We start from the raw sequence: 18,091 nt of genomic DNA on the forward strand, positions 1-18,091 counted from the left end.
CTCCACATCCTCTCCAGCATGAACTGTCACTTGTGTTTTCAATATTAGTCATTCTGACCGGTGTATGATGGAATCTCAAAGTAGCTTTGATTAGCATTCCCTTGAAGCTTAAGGATGTTGAACCTTTCCTTAAGTGTTTCTCATCCATTTGAGGTTCCTGTGTTGATAATTCTTGTTTTTAATCTATACCCCAATTTAAATTGGATTATTTGGTTTGTTCATGTCTAGTTTCTTAAGTTCTTTATATATTTTGGAAATTGACCCTCTGTCAGATGTGGAGTTGGTGAAGGTATTTTTCCATTCTGTAAGCCACTATTTAGTCCTATTGACAGTGTTGTTTGCCTTACAGAAGCTTTACAGGTTCATGAGGTCTCATTTATTTATTGTTGGTTTTAGTGCCTGTGCTATTGGTATTCTGTTCAACAAGCTGTCTACTGTGCCAAAGAGTTCAAAGTTATTCCCCAATTTCTCTTCTTTTAGGTTCAGTGTTTCTGGTTTTATCTTGAGTTATTTGATTACTGGACAAACTAAGGGTGACTGTGTGAAAACAGGCTTTCTTTCTGTAACCCTATGATCCAATCTTGAAGCAACTTCACTGTTAGTTTCTTCTGTCTGAGTTTTTACAGGTGTATCAAGTTTTTCTAAAGCTGTCACCCTGGCACTTAAATTGACTATCTTTTTAAATAGTAAAATGAGAATAAGCATAGTAATAAAATGCATAATTTGATCAACATTAATCTTCTCATATAGCTGTTCCATTGTCAGACTGTCTAAAATTGCAAACAAAGCCCAATTTTCTTCCAATGAACACAGAAAACCCATTTTTTTCCTTTTTATTAAATTAGAAAAGGGGAAATGTGGTGGTATTTTACTTGTACTGAAATGTGATTTTAATTGTATGTTAATAAATAAAGTTGTCTGGGGGTCAGAGCTATTAGAGCCATAGCAAGTACGTGGCGGCGGTGGCGCACGCCTTTAAGGACCTGGAGGGTGGTACATACAGGCAGTGACGAGGCAGTCACATGTTTGGGTTTACAACCAATGAGAAGGCAGAACAGAAAGACTATAAAGTCAGACACACAGGAAGTAGGTCCTTTTTCGGAGAGCTCTCTTGGCTGAAGAGGATCCCTGAATCAGGAAGGGTGAGGCTCTTAGCTCTGACCTCTTGGCTTTCTTCTCTGAATTGGCTCTGTGTTTCTTATTTAATAAGACCGTTGGTTACATCTACAGATATGGACCTATTTGTATTCTTATACATGCAGGCCTCCAGTTAGACAAGCACCATTTGTTGAAGATAATTTCTTTTTTCATTGTGTATTTCTGGATTCTTCATCAAAACTAAGGTGTCCATATGTGTGTGGATTTATGTCTGTGTCTTTGATTCAATTCCATTAGTCAATATGTCTATGTTTATGTTAATAAAATTTGTTTTTAATTCCTATTGCTCTGTAGTGTGACTTGAAATCATGGATGGTGATACCTCAGGAAGTTCTTTTATCATACAGGATTGTTTTAGTTGTCATATATATATATATATATGTTCCGTGTGAAGTTGAGTACTGTCTTTTCAAGGTCTGTGAGAAATGATGCTTGAATTTTGATGGTAATTGCATTGAATCATAGATTGTGTTTGGTAAAATGGTCATTTTTACTATGTTGATCCTAATTATCCATGAGCATGGGAGATATTTCCATCTTCTGATATCTTCTTCAATTTCTTTCTTGAAAGTCTTTCAGATTTTGCCATACAAGTCTTTCACTTCCTCAGACAGAGTTACCCTGAAGTATTTTAATATTATTTGTGGCTATTGCTTTTTTTCAATGATTTCTTACTCAGTCCATTTTTCATTTTCTATTTAGGAGGGCTACTGATTTTTTGAGTGAATCTTGTAACCAATCACTTTGCTCAAGGAGTTTATCAACTGTTGGAGTTCCCTGGTAGAATTTCTGGGGTTGTTTATTTTTACTATCATATTGTCTATGAATAATGGTATTTTAAATTCTTCCTTTCCAATATTTATTCTCTTGATCTCTTTCAGCTGTCTTATTAGAATTTCAAGTACTATATTGAATAGATATGGAGAGAATGGACAGTGTTGTCTTATTACTGGTTTTAGTGGAATTGGTTTGAATTTCTCTACATTTATTTTGATGTTGGCTATAGACTTGTAGTAAATAGCTTTTATTATAGTTAGGTAGGTACGTTGTATTCCTAATCTCTCCTGGACTTTTATTATGAAGAGGTGTTAGATTATGTCAAAGTCTTTTTTTTAATCATCTAATAAGATGACCATGTTTTTTTGCTTTTAGTTTGTTTATATGGTGGGTTACATTGACAAATTTTCATATGTTGAACCATCCTTACATCTCTGGAATGAAGTCTACCTGGTCAGGGTAGATACTTTTTTTGATGTGTTCTTGGATTCAGTTTGCAAGTATTTCATTGAGAATTTATGCATATATGTTCATATGGGAATGTACAAATACACCTTATGTTCATAAGTGAAATTGGTCTGAAATTCTCTTTCTTTGTGAATTTTCTCTGTGGTTTGTGTATCAGGGTGACTATTGTCACAAATGAATTTGGCAAGGTACCTTCCGTTTGTATTTTGTGGGATAAATTATGATACTTTGGTATTAATTCTTTCAATGTCTGATAGAATTCTGCATTATAACTGTCTGGCACTGGTTTTTTTTTTACATTGGAAGAGTTTTAATGACTGCTTCTATTTCACCAGAAGTTATAAGACTATTTAAATTGTTTATCTTAACTAGATTTAACTTTGATAAATGATATCTATGAAGAAAATTTATCCATTTCTTTTAGATTTTTCCATTTGGTAGGAGTATAGGTTTTAAAAGTATGACCTCATGATCCTTTAGATTTCCTCAGTGTCTGGTTTTATGTCCCCTTTTTTTGTTTCTGATTTTGCTTATTTGGATATTCTCTGTATCTTTTAGGTAGTTTGGATAAGGGTTTGTCTATCTTCTTGATTTTCTCAAAGAATGAACTCTTGGTTTCATTGATTCTTTGTATTGTTCTCTTTGTTTCAATTTTATTAATTTTAGCCCTGAGTTTGATTATTCCTTGCCTTCTATTCCTCTTGGGTATGTTTGCTTCTTTTCCTTCCAGAACATTCAGGTGTGATATTAAATCACTTGTGTGGTATCTCTCCAATTTCTTTATGTAGGCACTTAGTGCTATGAACTTTCATCTTAGCAGTGCTTTCATAGTGATCCATAAGTTTAGACATGTTGTGCGTTCATTTTCATTGTATTCTAGGAAGTCTTTAATTTATTTCTTTTGTTTCCCTTTTCCCAGTAGTCATTCCTCAGAGAGTTGTTCAGTTTCCATAAGTTTGTAAGCTTAAAGTTGTTTCTCTGGTTGATGAAATTCAACTTTAATTCATTGTGGTCTGATAGGATTCATAGGGTTATGATGGGAATGTCATTCTGTATGCTGTGATTGTGAGTTGTGGTGATTTGGTTGATAAATAAAATGCTAATTTGTCAATATCCAGGCAGGAAGTATAGTATAGATGGGATAAGCAGAGAAGAGAATTCTGGGAACAGGAAGGCTGAGTCAGGAGTCACCAGCCATACACAGAGGAAGCAAGACATGAAGGCAGAACTGAGAAAAGGTACCAAGCCACATGGCTAAACATAAATAAAAAATTATGGGCTAATTTAAGTATAACAGCTAGTCAATAGTTAGCTTGAGCTAATGGCCAAGCAGTTTTAATTAATATAAGCCTCTGTGTGTTTACTTGGGTCCAAGCAGCTGCAGGACTGGCAGGTGAGAGAGATTTGTCCTGACCATGGGCCAGGTGGGACACAGGAAAACTTCAGCTACAAATGGTACCCAACACCTGGAGTTTCCACTTGAAACAATATTTAAATAACCTAAAATATTTAACAAACAATTATAAATGAAGCCCAAAACAGGTTCCTTCTTCATGCGGGCAGTGAGACGCTACAGCATGTGGGCTTGAACTATATTATGGCGGGTTCATGATGTGTGGGCTTGACCTACAGAATGGCTGTGGATTCCTGCCACAGTACTCAGAGGTGTCTCCAAGCTACACAGTGTGTTGCCTGGTGGATTTAACCCTTGCTAGTACAGACAAAAAAAAGAGGTTTCTGGGCTACACACTGCTACATGGATACATGGACCCACTGCTTCCCAGAGTCTGCAGTAAGCTTGGTGGTAAACACAGTTCCACCATGTTGGAAAGCTGAGTAGTTCTGCTTCAGTACTAGCCAATGCAATTTAAAGCAATAGTTACACAATAAGGCAGATCCAGATGGAACAAGACTTTAAATGGTTTACAATGTGTGTAAAAATGTATGTAGGCTTGAAAGAAAGAAGAAAATGAATATAGACAGTTATGCAAAGAAATAGTTTTAAAAAATGAAGTCTTTAAAGAGAAAGTAAAAGTAATATAAAAAATAAGCCATATAAAGATGGATATTACAATTACAATCTGTATTGTGTTGTCTTTGATATTTTTAACTGCATAAATTTGATTCTAAAGGCTGCTCAGTTAAATCAATATGTATATTTTAAAGGTATCTTGACTTCAAAATTTGGATCTAAGGATATGTTGCTTTGGAAAGGAGACTCTGCTTTTGTTTCCACAGAAAGCAAAAGGCTATGGATTTGTTCCAAATTAAGATACAACAGGTTTGACCAGCCAAGACTCCCTGAAAGGTCTCCAATGACAACATGGCTCAGATCATCCAACATCCAGAATGGTTTCAAGGCAAGAGAATACAGCCTCACAAACTACACCACAATCCTACAATATTCTTTGTATCCTCATAAGAACGCAGCACCCTCATCCAGCAGGAAGTAGTATAAGAATCTATGCCTAAATTCCCAAATACACCAAGCTGGCTTTGGGAGATGGAATTGGCTCACTCCTTCTCTAAACCAAGCATTTTGCTAAAAGAAAACCTTGAGAGATTCTTCAGCCCCATAACAGAAGAGCCCTCTGGTGTGGGACAGAGGAAAGCCAATATTTTCATTTAAAGCAGGTTGATTATAAATGCAATCTCTTTCTAAAGAAGAAAAAGAAACAGTATAAATATAGTAGGATGAAATGGTAGATTAATGAACCTACTTTTAAAGAGCAACAACTTGTTTAGAAATGTTTACATTGCTATGGATTTTAGTTTATTGATACAAGTTTAAACTTAATTTTGTTATACTGTATATATATATATATATATATATATATATATATATATATATATATATATATATATGTATGTATATATTTCTACTAAACTGTATTATGTTTATGTAACTCATTTAGGCTATAATGGATAATTAAAAATACAGATTAATAGTCTTCTATAATAGTAAAACATATAGTCATGTTAAGTTTTCTAGGTATACTTAGATGTAAGTCAATTAGGTAGGCAATCTTCAAACACTTCAAAAACCTACAGAATATGGCATTTAAAATGTTTTAAAAATTTAGACTTTCTGGACAGCAAGACATGTCTGCTCCTGGTGGCACTGATTTACTTCAGAGAAGAGGATGGGCATTAAAGAACACTCTATATGGAGTTTATCTTCTTCTTGACAAAAATAGCCATTTGGGCAAGAAATTGTTCTTGCCTGGACTGCTTGACAAAATGTTGCATCGACTGGACATGCAGGACCCATAGGAAGGTAACCACTGAAATTTGCAAGACAAAATGGTCCTTCAAGTTCCTGCTTCACAAAAGAAACTGCCAGACAGTCTACCGGACACAGAGAAAAGTGACTAAGAGACTCTAGGCCTATGGGCTGAAGACAGATGCCCCAACTTTCAGAGGAACTTTGGATGACTGTCCAGGCTGCCAGCTGTCTCTGTCATTCTAGATTTTTGAAAGTTGCTTATAATGCACTTCCTGCTTACTTAGGTAATATTATATCCTTCTGAGGTCTTTAATGTAGTTGAAGTCTAGATAGTTATAATTTTCTTTGTTTATGATAAGAGATAAGATAGATATGAAACCTTAGATTCACAAATATAGATAGATAGGATATTTTGTTTAAGTTTGTCAAATATAAATAGACTAGATATTATAACTAATTCTTTCTTGCTAACTGTTTTGTTATATATAATTTTATTATGTTGAAGTTAAAATCTTCCTTTTAAATAGAAAGAAGAGTGAAAATTATGGGAATGTCATTCTGTGTGCTGTGAATGCGTGTTGCTCTGATTTGGTTGATAAATAAAATGCTGATTGGCCAATAGCCAGGCAGAAAGTATAGTATAGGTAGGATAAGCAGAGAGGAGAATTCTGAGAAGAGGAAGGCTGAGACCAGAGTCACCAGCCAGACACAGTGGAAGCAAGATGTGAAGGAAGAACTGAGAAAAGATACCAAGCCACGTGTCTAAACATAAATAAGAATTACAGATTAATTTAAATGTAAGAGCTAGTCACTGGTTAGCCTGAGCTAATGGCCAAGCAGTTTTAATTAATATAAACCTCTGTGTATTTACTTGGGTCCAAGCAGCTACAGGACTGGCAGGTGAGAAAGATTTGTCCTGACCATAGGTCAGGTGGGACACAGGAAAACTTCAGCTACAGGGTTATTTCAGTTTTATTTTATCTGTTTAGACTTGCTTTGTGAAAGATATATGGATAATTTTGGAGAATGCTCTAGGAGGTGCAGAAGTGACATGTTCTGTACACATCTGTTAGGTACATTTGGTTCATACAGTCTGTTAGCTCCAGTGTTTCTCTGTGTAATTTTTGTCTGGATTATCTGTATATATTGGTGAGACTAGGGTATTGAAGTCTTCCACTATCAATGTGTGAGGGTACATGTGTGAATTAAGCTTTTGTAATGTTTCTTTTACAGAAGTTGCAGACCTTGTGTTTGGGGCATAGATGATAAGAATTGAAACACTTTCTTTGACTGTTGTTTGTATCTCTTCTATTGTATCTTCAATACCTGAGATTCTCTCTTCCATCTCTTGTATTCTGTTGGTGATTCTTGCATCTATAGTTCCTGTTCACTTACATAGATTTTCCGTTTCTAGAATTCCTTCACTTTGTGCTTTTTTTTATTGCTTCTATTTACATTTTCAGTTCTTGAACAGTTTTATTTATTTCCTTCAGTGGCTTCTGTTTTTTGTTGGTTTTCTTTAAGGGATTTATTCATTTCCTCTTTTGTTTTAAATTGTCTTTTCCATGATTTCCTTATGGGATTTATTGTTTTCTCTTTTAAGGATCTCTATTGTCTTCGTAAAGTTAGCTTTAAGGTGTTTTTCATGTGTGTCATTTATGTTGGAATATTCAGGGCTTTCTGTAGTAGAATAGCTAGGCTCTGATGGTGACATATTGCCCTGGCTGTTGTTTATTGTATTCTTATTCTGGTTTTGGGGCATTAGGGGTCAGGGTGATTATAGGTCTAGGTACCTAATTCTGAATTTGTCTTTGTTGGATGGATGTTTTGTTTCTCAGTTTGTTTCCTCTCTCTTCTTCTGGCCTGTGTTGCCTGTGGTTGAGCAGGGGTTCTCTGCCCAAGTTGAAGGCTAGACTTCTGAGAATTGTGGCCTCTTGTTAAGGAGGAGGCCTTCACCTGAATTAGGTGCTGGGACCTGGTGAGAAGGAAGAAAGTGAGGATTGGTGCAGTGTGGGGGTCACTGAGAGAGGTGGAAGAAGTTCACAGGCAGGTGTCCTACCTGGAGTTCTGACAGCAGTCATACCCTCTGGTCTAGCAAGTTCTTTGCCTGAGTGGGGTCTGGGACAAGGCTCCAAGGAGGAAGGGGGAATTGGGGATGGAGGAGTAGGAGAGGGAGAGGTCCTTGAATGAACATCCTACCAGGAGTTCTGGTGGCCTTTGTTTGAGGAAGGGGTCTCTGCCATCAGGCTCTGGGGCACAGCAATGAGGAGAGGAGGGAGATTGGATATAGTATGTACTAGAGGAGGCACCAAGGGAGTTGAGGAGGTCTGTGAGCATGTGTCCTGTCTTGTGGTCTGGTGGCCAAAGTACCCTTTGGTTTAGCAGAGAGTCTCTGATTGATTTTACCTATCTGTTCTTCTGGCTGATATGGCCTGTACTTGAGCAGGGCATATCTGTCTAATTTGGGTTCACAGACACAGCAACAGGGGGTGGGCAGTGGAACAATGGTAGAAGACCATGTCTGTGGAAATTAAAGGGGTAGGGAAGTTTTTACAGGCAGACTACCTGTTCTTCTGGCTGGATTGGCCTACACTTAAGCAGGAATCAATACATAAAATATTTTAAATATGCCCTCATGATTCTCTAAATTTCCTCAGTGTCTATTGTAATATCTCCGTTTTCATTTCTAATCTTATTAATTTAGGTCTTCATTCACTTTGCTTTGGTTAATTGAAAAACATTTGTTAATAACTTCAAATCAAGTTCTGTTGTCTCTTTTATGTTCTCTTTTCATTTCTATTTTATTAATTTTGGCCCTAATTTTGATTATCTCTTCCAGTCTGTTTAGTGTTATTATTTGTTCTTATTTTTCCAAGGCCTTCAAGTGTTTCACTAAGTAAGTAAGTTGTGATCTCTTAATTGTCTTTTGATTTAGGCATTGAGTGCTATAAACTTTTCTCTGTTGACTGCCTTCAGTGTGTCCCATAGATTTTGTTATGTTGTATTCGTGTTTTCATTTTTGTTTAATTTTATGGGATTTCAATTTTTTTCTTTCTTCCTTGACCCAATTATCATCTGATTATTTCATTTTTCCCAATTTAGAGTTATCCTGGAAATATTGGAAGAGGGGATAAAGATAACAAGGAAATTTTGTAATATTATAGAAAAGTTCTTCCTCAAGCGTTTCCAGTTTATTCAAGAGATTCTGGTTCTTTACATAGGTTAGGGAATTGGTTGAGAATCCATGAATTTCTGTTGGGATGAATCAAAGCAGGCTTTCATTCATTTGCTCTGTAATGTTTCTACTTATAAATATCAAGCAAGAACTTAGAAGGCTTCTCATTTATTTCACTTCTGGGAACATCATTGTTAACTGGGCTTTGTCATCATCTACATGAACCAGACTATTGGAATCATTTCTTGTCCTATTATGTTCATTACAATATGTAAGCTTCTCATGTCGTTGGCAACTCAGGGTTGCCACTTGGCTTCTGCTACTCCAGGATCCAATTAGGCCCATGGTATTTTGGTGCCATTTAGGAGCTGTGACTCTCACTGTAAAGTCTGGTACACAGAAAAGAGTGATGACAGAGCTCTTAAATATACTTCTGCACTTCTCACAAATTGGTTTCTAATAGTTTCTTCTTGGTCCCTCATTTGAGTGAATTGGTTTAACATGGTGAACCAACTCTAGTATTTCAATTCCTTTGAGCCATAAATCCCTTAATCAACACTAAACCATCTTCATATCATTCACAGTTGGCAAGATTTTATCTATGGCTCATCCTGTAAGTCTAATAAAATTATGGCACTTTCTTTTTTATTTCCAAGAAGTGCAATGTTAAATCTAGAATCTCTGTTCAATATGTCAAAGTTGGCAGTGCCGGAATCATTGCTCTACACTGTTGCCTTGCAGCATGAGATGTTAGCATTCCCAAAAGAGAAATACCTTGAAATATTGGCTTTGATACAAAAAACTATTCTAAGAATAACCAGTATAAGGAAGTTATGGAGTTTAGTATGAGATTGCAATGTAGATTTTATGCATACAAGATAAGAAAGTTAAGTGTTAGGAAAAATGAGATATACTCATTTGGGTATAAGCTTCTCAAAAGAGAGCCTCCCTTTGGTGTGTTCAATATTTATATAGAATTTAGATAGTTTTCAAGTTACATTTCCAAAAGTTGCTAAGAAGCCTTAAAAATCATTGTTCAAAGAGTGTAGTCTACAACAAAATTAAAAGATCTGTTTTCTTTTGCAGACAATGATTGAGGGTGCAGTATAAATTAGTGAGGGAGAGAAAAGTGGCAAAATTACAGGTAGTGTCATTTTGCATCAAGATAGGCACAGATAACTTTAGGAATCTGAGAGGAGCGTTAAAATTTGATGTTCCATGTTACTTTAGCTCTAAATACTCACAGATAGCTTTAGGAAGAAGTACACTATTTCTACAGGCAATTTTCCCTATTAGTTGTGTCTGAAGTCTCCTGGCTCTGTGACTTTATCAGCAGGAAAGGAAAGCAAAATTCTAAGCCAAAGGCTTCTGTTTTTTCTTTCCCTGACCCCTTAATTTTCTGTTTTTATCATGCAGTCAATGGTTCTACTTAAAAATATTTAGCTTGATCTGGTTTTATCTTCCTTCCACAGCTATACCACATTCTTAAAATCCATTCGCACATATTTTCCTGAGATCTCTGCATGCATGAATGAGAAAATTCATGAATTTCCTAAATAGTGTAGCATATAACCTCATGGTTTCCACTGTGAATCTCATCCCTAGAGAACTGCTGAGACCTGACATGCATCTGGTTATACTCTACAGGAAAAGTTGGATACTGAAAAGTGTTCCTTGAAGTGTACATAGATATGCCATGCTTAGCATCTCCTTCAGAAATAGTCATCTGTCAGTTGCACAGATAATTCCGTCTGGCAAGGTCTAAGAGAAGAGTAGTGAATACATTAGGAAGTCATATGTCTAGCACTGAATCTAGGAGACTGCTTCAGACAAAATTAATACATTGCAATGTGAAAGTTTGGTGGGTCCAGCTATATCCATGTCTTCACTTTAGCTACAGACATATTTAGCAGATGGGCATATAATGGTTAGCTTTATCAATGGCAAACAATCTAGAATCACCAATAAAGTGTTTCAGTGAGGGATTTTCTTCATTGGATTGTGTTGTGTAAATATCTGTGGTAGATTAACTAATTGGTGTGGGAAGATGGAGCCTTTTGTGTGTGGCACCATTTCCTAAGCAGAGGATCCTAACTGTGAAAGTGGAGAAATTGAGGTGAGTACACAGAAGTAGTGAATTGAACATATATGCATTCATTTTTCTCTTCTCTTTACTGTGGATATAATGTGATTAACTATTGCAGTTCCTATAATGACTTCCCTAGAATGAACCAGAGTGTGGAAATAAAACTCCTTCTCCCCCAGGTTGGTTTTTGTCAGGGCGTTTATCACAGCCCAGAAATTAAATTAAAACAGGACTTGAACATGCTATGTAAGTCAGCAAATCATAAGGTGGGAGCAGAAGTTTGTATTTTCGCTTTGGCTAAGGACAATAAGTATTTGATTTATTTATCCAAAGCTTGAGATGAAAAATTTCATCTCTGAGTTCAGTCCTTTCCTTTGTTACTTAATCCAGGGATACTAGAAGGAATAAGCCAGCATCTTTATATGCCTTTCTTTTCCAGATACATCTAAGATTTTTATATCTATATTCACTGATATCCTTGATCCTCATAGACACTAAATAAGGAATATCAAATGCATTGATTGCATAGATCTATCTCTATATGGTCCACATTATGGATTATTTCCTAGTACTACTAGGAAACATTTTTAAAGGAAGTTCTATACATTAATTTTTGTAGAATTGTAGAGCCAGCTACAGAAACCACCAAACCCACTAGAAAAATTCAAATTCACTAGAATCACTCATGTTCCATGATCCATTCATCAAGATTCTCTCATAATATGGTCTAGATATCCAACTGTCTGTACACTTGAGAGGCCGAGAAGCTGCTCAGTCTACAAGTCTTGATACCTCATCACTACCAATTTGTCCTTGAAGGCCTGAAAGGTTCCTTGACAATCATTAGTCTTCAGTTCATGTTGGAAGGCCAAAAAACTGGATTCTGACCATAGTGGAGGATAATGAAAAGAGTAGTAACAGTAGGACATAAACACTCACCTGCTATGCTATAATCCATTTTTATACTAAGAATATGTATTATTCTCATTAGTTAATAGAAAGTTGGCAGGCCGGTAGCTGTGCAGGAAGTTAGGCAGGAAAGCCAAACTGAGAATCCTGGAAAGGAGAAGGGTAGAGTCAGGAGACACCATACCAGATGCAGAGGAAGCAAGATGAGAATGTGGTACTAAGAAAAGGTACCAAGCCAAGTGGCTAAACGTAGATAAGAATAGTAGGTTAATTTAAGTGTAAGAGTTAGTTAATAAAATGCCTGAGCTAATGGTCAAGTTTTATGAGTAATATTAAGGCTCTGAATGGTTATTCAGGAACTGGTGGGTGGGGCAGGATCATTTGCTGTACTTACCAGTACAAAGAAAAGCAAACTAACAAACAGCACTATTTTTTTTTTCTTGGACTGCTTTATGGCTGGCTTTACCGACAAAATTTCTCCCCACTTAGGTTAGGGTCTGCAGTCATGATTTAATGCTTCCTGGAAATTCCCTCACAGAGCTGCCCAAAGGTATGACTGTTAGATGATTCCATATCCAATAAAGTTGAAAATTAAGATAATCCACACTTTCTGTTTGTATTTGCATCAAGTATATGTTGTTTTGATAGTCCTTCTTTTAAGTATATTTTGAAGCCAAGTAATAAGGTGGATAACTATTGTGTTGTTTCTTTTGTTCATAATGGCTTTGTCTGCTTAGGATTTTCTTGATAATTTAATTTGATATTCAAATAGCATATTCTAAATCAGTAAAGGATATAATGATATTTTCATAGAAAATAATATATATATATAATATGTATATATTATATTGCTTTGGGTGATGGGGACATTTTATTAATACTATTTTTCTCTTAACTATGAAACTGGGAGGTCTTTCTGCTTTATTTTGTGTTTCATTTAATGCCTTTTATAACTGTCTCTAGTTTTCATTGGAGAAATATTTCAACTCTTTGCTTATTTTTCCATATATATATATATATATATATATATATATATATATATATATATATGGTGAGTGTGTGTGTGTGTGTGTGTGTGTGTGTGTGTGCATGTATTAAGTGACATGATATTATTTAGCCCGCCCACATTGTCCTCTAGCTTACTGTCTAGCCACGGCTGGACATGAACTCCTGATTTTCCTTGTTCTACCTTCTGAGTACTAGGGTTATATGCTTGTATTTAAACATTTTTAATTTTATATATTTTTAAAGCTGTCTCACATAGGATATTTTTTCTTTTCAGTTTTTATTACTATGTAGCAACACTATAGATTTCTATACATTGATTTTATATTTCATAATTTTATTGAGTTCAATTATTTTAAACAGTTTCTTGTAAGTTTTTTTGGGCTTTCATAATATTAATAATGTTATCTATAAGTAATAAAAATTTGACTACATTACAAATTCCACATGTCTTACAAAACTAAGTAGGACTTCTGAGTAAAAATATAAATCAGGGCCGGGTGGTGGTGGCGCACACCTTTAATCCCAGCACTCGGGAGGCAGAGCCAGGTGGATCTCTGTGAGTTCGAGGCCAGCCTGGGCTACCAAGCGAGTCCCAGGAAAGGCACAAATCTGCACAGAGAAACCCTGTCTCGAAAAACCAAAAAAAATATATATATATATATAAATCAGAATTTATATTAATTTTTATGTTTTGATTACTGTTTTAAAAATAATCACCTGAAAAAGCAATATGTAATGTATCTTAGCAAACTAATTATCAAGTCAAGAGTTTTAATTTAATCATTTTGAATATTATACTTGTGTGTATATGTGTATGTGTGAGTGAGAGAGAAATAGAGAGAAAGAAAAAGAGAGAGAAAGGATCTCACTCTGTATCTCTGGCCAGCTTGGTATTCACTATGTAGATTAGGCTGGCCTTGAATCTGGAGTTATCTTTATCCTCTTGCGTCAGCCGTCCAAGTTCAGAGATTACAAGTATGTATTACAATTCCATGTTACATATTATATTGTAAGTAATGGAACACATCAACATTTTTCTTTGTCAAGCATAAAAAGTTTAACATTTTATTGAAAATGAAATACATATATAATTTATACTATAAATTATTTTACTGAAATATGTCAAGATATATAATTTATATATATATATATATATATATATATATATATATATGCAATAAAAATTTGTAAAAAAAAAGTAAGTTATTTGGGAACACCAAATAAAAATATCAGTACACAAAATGGGAGAATAGTAATGGCAGAATGTATTTTTCAACTAAGCCAACATTGATTGTCTAAGTTATTATAAAAAGATAAACAGGGCTAGAAGGATGGCTCAGTGGTTAAGAGCACTGGATGCTCTTCCAGAAGTCTTGAGTACAATTTCCAGCAATCACATGGTGGCTCACAAGCATCTATAATGAGATCTGGTACCTTCTTCTGACCTGCAGACATATATGCAGGCAGAACACTGTGTCAGTAATAAATAAATAAATCCATAAAAAAGAAAGAAAATAAGATAAGGAAGAGGATATTTACTATTAAAATATTCCCTTAAAATACAAATTCTACAATAAACTGTGAATTGCAAATAGTTTAGCTTCTTTACCCTTTCCCATCTCCTCCCAGATCTACCCACTCCATGCACCCAAATTCGAGTTGTTTGTTTCTTAAAAATAAACATAAACAACACACACACACACACACACACACACACACACACACACACAAAATTGTAGAGTCCAATTGTTGGCTAACTACTTCTGAGTATGAGACCTACTCTAGGATATGCTTGATATCCAGAGTCAAACCTTTGGAAAAAAAATGATTTTCCCTCTCCCAAAGCTATCAGTTTCAAATGGTTTCATGGGTGGGTATGCCCTTGTGCACACTTCCCCTTCACCCTGCTGGCATTTGTCTGAACTTGTATTAGGTTTGTGTATCCTATCACACTTTGTGTATTCATATTTAATCCTCCTGATAAATGTCATGGGAAGTCTGTTTTCTTATGCCTTTTTTAGTTTCTTTCTTCAATACCTTAAAGAATTTACTATGTAAGTCTTTCACTTGCTTGGTTAGCATTATTATAAGAATTCTTTTTTTCATTGAGGCTATTGTGAAAAGTATTGTTGACCTGATTTCTTTTTCAGTTATGCTTGTCATTTAAGTATAGGAAGGACACTCCTTTTTATGTTAATATTGTATCCTGCTATTTTACTGAAAATATTTGTCAGCTGTAGCAGTTTCCAGGTGGAATCTTTATCATCTGCAAATAAAAATTCTCTGACTCCTTCCTTTCCTATTTATATCCCCTTGATCTCCTTCAGCTGTCTTATTGCTCTAAGACTTCAAATACCATATTGAATAGGTATAAAGAGGGTAGACATCCTTGTCTTATTTCTGATTTCAATGGAGAGGGTTTGAGTTTTTCTCCATTTAGAATGAGGTTGACTGTGTACTTGCTGTAAATTGCCTTTATTAAGTTATGTCTCTCATATCCATAGTCTCCCCATGGCTTTCATCACAAAACAATGTTGGATTTTATCACAGGCATTTTTTTTATTTAATTAGGTGATCATGTGGTATCTGTCTTCTCATCTCTTTATGTTGTATATTACATTTATTGACATTTATTTGCTGAACCATTTGTGCAGTTCTGGGGTTAAAACAATTTGATCGAAATTGATAATCTTTTTGATATATTCTTGAATTTGGTTTGCAAGCATTATACTGAAAAATTTTCCATCTATGTTCATAAGGGATATTGATCTATAATTCTCTTTCTTTTTTATTGAGTCAGTGTAGTTTTGGGATCTACATAATGAAAAGAATTTTATAGTCTTACTTAAGTTCCTAATTTGTAGAGTAAATCAAGAAAGATTACAGTTTGTTCTTCATTAATGTTCCACGATGAGTCTATCAGGCTGGCCTTGGGTATTTTTTGCATGCATTTATTCGTTTTGTTTTGTTTTGTTCTTCTTGTTGTTAAGAGACTTTAAATTACTGCTTCTACTTCATTAGGTGTTGTGGATCTGCTTAAATTATTTATCTTGATTTAACTTTGATAGGTAATTTATGTAAATATCAAGAAATCAATGCACTTCTTTTATGCTTTCCAGTTTGCTGGAATGCAAACTTTTAATCTACATATTCTTATATGTACTCTATAAATTTTATATTTCTTATAATTTTTATTCTTATATTCTTATAATTCAATCACTTGGGTGTCTGTTGTAATGTTTCCCCTTTCATATCTAATTTTATTAGTTTAGATTTTGTCTCTTCATCTTTAGCTTTATTTGACTAAAGATTTGTCAGTCTTGATTTTTTTCTAAGAACAAGCTGCAGACAAATCTCTAAACAGTCTTAATAGACAAAAACATGGAGTCAAATATAGGGGTGAAAGCCTGGAAGGAAGATCAGAGAAATAGGTCAAACCATGAGCTAAACTCACCTCAGCAACTCTGTAGCTTCCAAAGATAGCTTCTTCCTGTATACTCATGTTTATATGCCTTTTTTGTTCTGTAGTTGAATTCTATCACTTTTGAGTGAAGTGAGGTTAGCTTGATATTTCTCTCAGGCTGTAACCCAAATTTCTGGCTCAGTGCTTTTTATTAATTAAAACAATTTAGAAATTTGTCTACATTGGTGCCCAATGAACATGGCAAGAATTCATTAAAAAACAACAACAACAACAACAACAAAAAAAAACACTTGTGGGCCTACAGGGCCCCTGGCTCAGGCTCAGTTGCATGGCTCAGGCTGGGACTTTGGCTTTCTCACTCCTGGTGGAGGTGGGCTCACTCTGGATTCCCATTTCAGACTGCAACCACATTAGGTAGCTGCACTGAAATTCCCTCAGACTTCTACTGTTCTATGCAGTCGACAGACTTGGTAAGTCAATTAAGACATCTACAAGGGTGAAACTAGTTGAAAGAGAATTATTTTCCCACCTTAAAAAAATGGGAAACAATTTTACCAAAGAAGGAATTTGGTCTATGTTTGATAACACATTAGGCAGTCTGAAAATGGAGCAATTAAATGGGGGGATAGTTAATGTTGATGGGATGTACATAACATCAATTATGAATATTATTTGTCTGATAATTTTTATTTAGCATTAAAAAGGTTGGTCAATTTAAGTGACAAGATAAAACCTTGAGAAAAACCTATTAAAATGAAACATAGAGAAATTCAGACCCAGACAGAAGAATTTAAAAGTAAACCTAATTCAGGATTGACTTTAGAAAAACCTGTTACAATCAATTATAGAAAAGTTCAGACCCAGACAGAAAATTTAAAGGTGAAATTATTTCAGGACTAAATTATATGTTTACAGAGAGACTGCCTGTTCTCAAAAACCAAAGTTAACCTATCCAGCAACTTTACAGGAACTACCTGCCCAAGGGCACGTACAAGCTAAATGACTCCAGTGGAAAAGTTAGATTTAAGGAGATTTAAAGAAGCTATAGTAGCATATGGCATGCATACTCTATTTGTAAAGCCGATGTTAAACTCATGGTCAACTTATAATAGAGTTATCCCTCAGGACTGGAAAGAATTAATTACAGCTGTCCTAGAGGCTGGATCACAATTACAATGAAGAACTTGGTTTAAAGAGGAAGCTAAAACAATAGAACAACAATGTAGGACTAGAGGTGTGGAAATTTCCCAGGATCAGCTTCTTGGAGAGGGCGATTACACTGATATACAAAGACAATGTTTATATGATAACCAAATCTTAATTCTATGCCACACAGCAGCCATGAATGCATGGGACACAATTGAGGAAGCAGGAAAAATAATTGAGTCATTACAAAAGTCATACAAGGTTTTCTTACAAAGGCTGTCTTCAGAAGCTAGACAGATAATAATTGAATCTTTGGCTTTTGAGAACATGAATGCAGCATGCAAAAGAATAATCAAGCCATTAAAGGGCAGACCAGCACCCCTGGAGGATTGGATCAAGGATACAATTAATATTGAGTCTCATGACTATGATGATAGGTGGATAGGAGAGGTGATGTCAAAAGCTTTGAGGAAAAATAATAATGTCAGATGTTTTAGTTGCAGAAAGCAAGGTCATTTGAAAAGGGACTATAAACAGGGCATTCCTAGAAACAAGGGTTATTCAAGAAAAAAATGATAACAGAATGCCCCTCCCTTCTGTTTTATGGAGAAGGTATGGTAAGGGTAAATTTTGGATCAATGAATGTAAGTCAACAAAGGACAGAGAATGTAATCCTTTGCCTCTGCTGTCAGGAAACTCCCAGGGGGCCTCACG

The sequence above is a fragment of the Peromyscus californicus genome, unplaced genomic scaffold, assembly GCF_007827085.1.
Source record: "Peromyscus californicus insignis strain IS unplaced genomic scaffold, ASM782708v3 Scaffold_10__1_contigs__length_136768540, whole genome shotgun sequence".
NCBI lineage: Eukaryota > Metazoa > Chordata > Mammalia > Rodentia > Cricetidae > Peromyscus > Peromyscus californicus.